This window comes from Physella acuta, unplaced genomic scaffold, assembly GCF_028476545.2.
Source record: "Physella acuta isolate Inbredline_101_S28 unplaced genomic scaffold, ASM2847654v3 ptg000074l, whole genome shotgun sequence".
In the NCBI taxonomy this organism is placed as follows: Eukaryota; Metazoa; Mollusca; class Gastropoda; family Physidae; genus Physella; species Physella acuta.
In genome coordinates this window covers 872,047-878,436 of record NW_026731594.1, presented here as the reverse complement: position 1 = coordinate 878,436, position 6,390 = coordinate 872,047, and positions in this window count along the sequence as shown.

Genomic DNA, 6,390 nt, shown 5'->3' with positions numbered 1-6,390 from the left:
GTGTCTAGCTTTGGTTTTGGTTTTGTGTGAAGTTTTAGGCTAAGGTGGATGCTTAGGGTTTGGTCTTTTTCTTAAGGTTTGGATTAAAGTAGTATATAGGCATAAAATTCTAGTTAGAGTTAGGATTTTAACTTGAGAGGGGGGGGGGGGTAATTCCCCGGGGGGGGGGGGGGAATTGACAGGGGGGTAATTGACAGGGGGGTAATTGCTCCAGGGGGGGGGGAAATGCGGGGGGGGGGGAAATGTCCGGGGGGGGATATCCAGGGGGGTAATGTCCTGTAGCCATTATAATATATGCTATTTAATTTTGTTTCGATATCTTATTATGGCATAATATTCATTGTAAACTTTACGTTCCCTAACAACATATATATGCTAACAATTATAAACGTGTATAAATATGTAAACAGATTCAGCAGGATTATACTTGTTAGGCTCTATACTAAAGAAACTTTGATTCGCTTTTCTTTTTTTTTCATCATTAATTTGTAATTTAATTGTAGCAAGTATATATTGTGAATAATAAGTCTTAAAATAGTAAAATTAATTAAATATTAGTATTGTTAAATGTTTTTATTCATTTAACATTACGAAACAATGAATGAACTTCTTGAAAACGATGATCAACCTGCCTTTCCGAACATAGCATTGTTGTTTTAGAGTGGGTATTCACGATAGGGCCCATTTAAAAATATATTTGGAAATAGTGTCAGACTAGGGGTAGGCGTGGTCGAGTCGGTAAAGCTCATGAGTTCGAACCCTCGGGCAGATGAGGCTCGTTAGCTGGGGACAGCTACTCTTCTAGGAGAGACAACTCCAAAATCAAAACAACTGCTGCCTTGTACCTTAATTGTGATGGAGGCGTGGTCGAGTCAGCAAAAAGCTCATGGTTGATAAATTCGAAAAAGTCTCGAGTTCAAACCCTCTGGCAGATAAGGCTAAAAATAAGACTAAAAATTAAGAACGAAGAAGTGTCAGACTCTACTGTCAATTACATTGATGTATAATAGTTCCAGGCCACGTACCACATGCTTTTGTCAAGCTAGTTATTGTGATGATTTAAGTTAATTTACTAACTAAATTAATCTATAACTTGTGCCAATTGGAAAACGATCTAGCTTACCCGTCTCTACTACGGTAAGCGATAATGTCAACTACCATTCCTGTGACTTCTAAAATTATGATAGACACACTTGATGTTAAAAAACATAAATTGTTATTTTACTTTAAATTAAAGACAGAAAGAAACAATTCTATCAGAATTACACATTGCAATACGACAAATTTGATAATAGTTTAGAATAAACTTTAACTTAATTGTATGTGTTGCGAAGCTCCAGAATAACACGACTACAAACCATGTTGCTGAAATAAATTCGCTGAAGTATAAAACATACAATTCCTGAATGTAAGGTGTAATAAACCTGCATTACAGGGCGGATAACTGAATTATTAAAATTGTTTTAATTTTTGAATTACTTAACCTTGCAAGACATGGTATCTTGATTCAAGATAAACATAACGCGGCCAGTTCCTTTATTTAGATTGAAAAGTGAATGTGGTCCTCACTTGAATGTCATGTCACAATAGCCCACTAAATCAAGTGACCACTGGTCAATATCTGAAAAAAATTTCTAAAAAGTGATAAGACATGGTGAATAGGTTGCACATATGTAGTATAGGTAACTGTAGAACAATGGTGCACATATAGTGCTACCTGGATGCTCGTACATATTTTACCTAGAGTTAACTGTACATTTTAGGTACGTAAAAATGTTTGGTTACTGTGTGATCCAGCGGTAAAAAGTTACAAATTTGAAACCAGGGCTCAAGACGTCGGCATTTTAGATGGTTGTTTTGCTTTCTAGCACTTTGTAAAGTTGTCTTAGGTCTGTTCCTAACACATATCGAGTTTCCCCGCAGCGATGTATAGATTTTCAGTTATTCCAGTGTATGATGCATGTTGCTTCATTGCGTGTCAATGTCGAGTTATTAAAAAACAACTAAAGTTTTCTATAATGAGGAGTTTGATCGAAGATAGTTTGTAGCCTCCGGCAGTGTAAAGTCCCCGCTTTGAGCACAGTTAATTGTCTATGTAGACTACATACAAAGATTCATAAGTCTCTTAACTATCCCACGAATTTGTGTTTTTTTCCAGACAGTCATTTTTTTTTAAATTGAAATATCGATCGTTAGTAAGTATAAATCGCCTTAAGATGCGGCTTTGTTGTTTTTTTGTTTTTTTTTGCAGGCATATCTAATACAGGCGTAATGGGGAGTGCTTAACTGGGTAGAAAAAGCTCATTTTGGGTTGCAATACTGAATTTACAATTCTGATGCTAGGTAAATAGGCTGCTACAATGATTTAAATACAGTTTTATAACATCCAAACTTTAAACTGTTTAAGGATAGCGGAAAGTGGGCGCTATTTACCAAAGCAAATATCTATATTTAAATGGGGTTCAAAATGGAAATAGACCCGGGCGTTATAGTGGGTCACTACATCTCATATATTTAGGGTAACCCAAAATAGTTTTAAATGGAATATTGATGCAGCTTTATTTCAATATTTAGGTTACATGAGACGCTCTACACTCAACCCTTAACCTCTAATCATGTTCGTAGAAACCGGCCTATAATTGGGCTGGTAAGTAGGTCATCAACCAGTTCAACGGCTCAATAAAACCTGCATAAATTATGTCATAGAACGGGTTGGTGACCTACTTACCAGCCTTATTGTCACTCTTTTTTTCATCTAGACATGTACCAAATATTATTAACCTGCACTACCACTCTGGAAAGGGTCCCTTATTCAACGAGAAATGGTACCTAATGTAAATTCACAAAATCTGGGCCTGTGCCAACAATGAATCACACTGCACACCGATCTTTGGAAACCTTATCTAAGAATAATTTATCGAGTTTCCTATTATAAATAGAACCCGTGTATGTGCTGATCGAATACAGAAACTGAAACACAATAGCAATAGGTAGCGTGTGATTTTACTACCTGTTTGATTCATCCAGTGCATGTTATCATTCAATGTTGTATGAATAATTAGGCTGCTTGTTATCTTTTCTACGCCTAGGAAAACTTAAAGATTAACAAAAAAATGGTACCTAGTATTTTTTTTTAAAGAACTGATTGCACTTTTTATGTAATAGGTATTTGCTTATTTGTGTGTATCAAACCATGTAAATATTATGTGGAAATTCACGAGAACACATCATATTTTGAGACACGACAGCAACATGGTAAGACGCTTAAGGTCAGTCAACTGCCTTCTGAAATTTGTGTTTTTGTTGTATATGCCTATTCTCAAAACATGTATCCTTTTATCTCTACTATCTGATCTCTCAGAAAGCCATTGATTTTCAACATAATTCCATTGTTATTTGTTTGATTTTATTACAGGAAGCGAACTAAACAGGGTTAATTGAAAGTGATATCGGGATATAAGCCATTTATTAACCTCACCAATTCATGAGCCTACTAACACGTAACATATATGAATTTCGTCAAAATACACCTTCAGATACTGTGTAAAGTAAATAACTGATTAAAAAGGAATGTATTTTTCACGGTTACTGTTCTTGGAAATTCAAGTCGCTATCGGCGTAACACAGTGAAAACACTATGCAAGCAGACGGTGATTTCTGCGTTGCGTTTAATGTGTTGTTGGGCTTAGCCGTTGTAGTTCTCATTTTCGTCGTCCTTGGCCTAGTTATAAGCAGACGTAGGTTGAAAAGACAGGTGTCTAGACTTGTACAGAGACTTTACGTACGCCGTGTAAACAAACCAGCTAACCCGGTCACAACACATAGGAATGGAGGTACACGAGTTACCCCGCCTGTTCAAGGGAATTCGCTTGGTAGCAGATCTATTCAAGTTGGGAATACAGGGACTTATGATGAAGTTTCGTATTTCGCTAACCCGGACAATGTCCACGTATTAATTCCTGAAGATTACTTAAACGAGACGTCGGATTATTTAGACAATACCACTGGATACATGCTAGATATAGATGGGGTGTGTAGGATAAGTCAACAGAATACAGATGTAGGCCTACCATCAGGTTGCTGTGGTGGAGATGGTAAAGTCACTGAAAGCCATTCAGATAAAACAAGTGAAGCTTTAGCACATGTGTCTAACGAAAAACTATCAAGAAAAGATGAATCAACACTTGCAACAATCGACTCTACCCCTAACTTTTCTACAATAAAAGAATCTGACGTTGCACTAAATGAACCACAACATACAATACATACTGACGCCATTAGTGCTGACACAACATACAACAGATTAGTTGACAGTGATGAATTGGAACACGTTTACAGAGAAATAAATTAACTATATTTAAACGACCTCCAGCTTCACAAATGCAGGGTTGTATGTGTACTAAATTCATGTTACCTGTTGTTAGTTTACCAAACACAAGAAAGCATTTACATTATGTTTATAGGAACATAGTTCAAATTTTTAAAACATCAGAGGCTAGATACCTGGACATTTACGTTAAACGTAAAAGGAGTTCAACTGTATAATAAAATCACAATGCCATGCGACAATGTATATAATAACATGGTTCCATTATATTAAATAAAGAAAAATGAGAATTAAATTAATTACACTAAATACAATTTTCAGATATTTTCAAAATTTACTTTTAGATTGATATCATGTTGTTGCATGTGACTTTCAAAGTTGTCTTTTTTTTCTGTTCGTTCTAATATTGTTTCCCATAGTTATGATCTTCTAAAAATATTTAATTTAACTCAGTACAACACCCATGCCTAAATTTACTTTGTTCTCCTATTAAACAATAGTCTACAGTGTACATTTGTCCTACTTGTACATTGGTCTTGAATACTTGCCTTATCGGCTAACGCGTCTAAAAATAAGTATAATGTTATGAAAAAAATACATAAAAATCCGTAAACAGTTGTAAAATTCATAAAACCGGTTTCTCAAGTTTTGTAAAAAGTAAATAGCTTCCGTGTTGCAATAAATAAAAGAGCCATTACTGTTTTATAACCGTTAATTTCATATTCTTAAAATGTTAATTTATGTGCTTCAAGGAGTTTCATAAAAAAATCATTTGCATTTTAAAGGACTACTACAATTAAAACCATAATTGTATAATGTGTTATTCCTGGCTCAAGTGAAGTAAAATAGGAGCACGGTATAAAAAACATTGTATTGAATAGAAGCATTCGTACGTCAGTAATAACCTGAGCTTGTCTCGCCTAGTCAACTAACCGCAAAGCAGGAAGTATTATGATAAGTTGGGTTATGACGAGTTTGTATGTGCTGTAAGCGGAGATAAGCCACCGCTTGAATAACAGCGTTGGTTATTTATTATATGTATATCGAAATGTAATACAAACACAAGTTACGAAAGTTGATACATCTAGGCTGATACCAAAGTGAGTACAAAGAAAAATAACAACGTGAACTTGGTTGTTAAAGTAAGTAAATTATAATTTAAATTTAAAAAACAATTTTTAGGATTATTTTTTATACATTTAGGTAACAAGTAATTTAGAACTTTCAAAGTTTTAAAGTTGTTGCCGATATGAAGGCCAACTATTTCTTACAAAAAAGTTAAAAAAAATATGTGTATAAGTATTAGTGACAATAAGAATATTATTTAGCTTTGTTCAACTGCTTTATAAAATGTAAATACAAAATTAAACTACAGCAATATGTGTATTAAAGCGATCGATCTGTAAATATCTGTATATATACAGATATATATATATATATATATATATATATATATATATATATATATATATATATATATATATATATATATATATATATATATATATATGGAGATGTGTAATTGAACATTTATATTAAGTTACTATAATCAACAAAGATATATGCATTTTTACATTTTGCATTATTATTTTAATTATAATGTAGTTTTATACAATTTTCAAAAAACATTATTATTTAAATCCGATTTGTATCAATAACATTTTATCTGCTAGTTGAAGTCACTAAATAGAAGTATCGTTCTCCTTTATTAATTAAAAATATTATTTCAAGATAATAAGCTGTCTTCCGTTAATAATTAGATTCTAATTTCAGTTACAGATGGAAAATAAAAAGATAGCATTGATCATGCTTCTTGTGCCCATATTACATGAAGCTCAAAGTCAGCAGACGGCCAATCTGACAATATTGAACAATACTCTTACAATTGCATTTAATGCGACTTCATATCAAAGGTAATCACTTAATAAAATTGCCATTAATTTTTAAATAGTACATGTTTGATGCATAAGCATCTAAGCTAAAACATTGTCTAAATACATACACAAGCGATCACACATACATACACACACACACACACACACACATATATATATATATATATA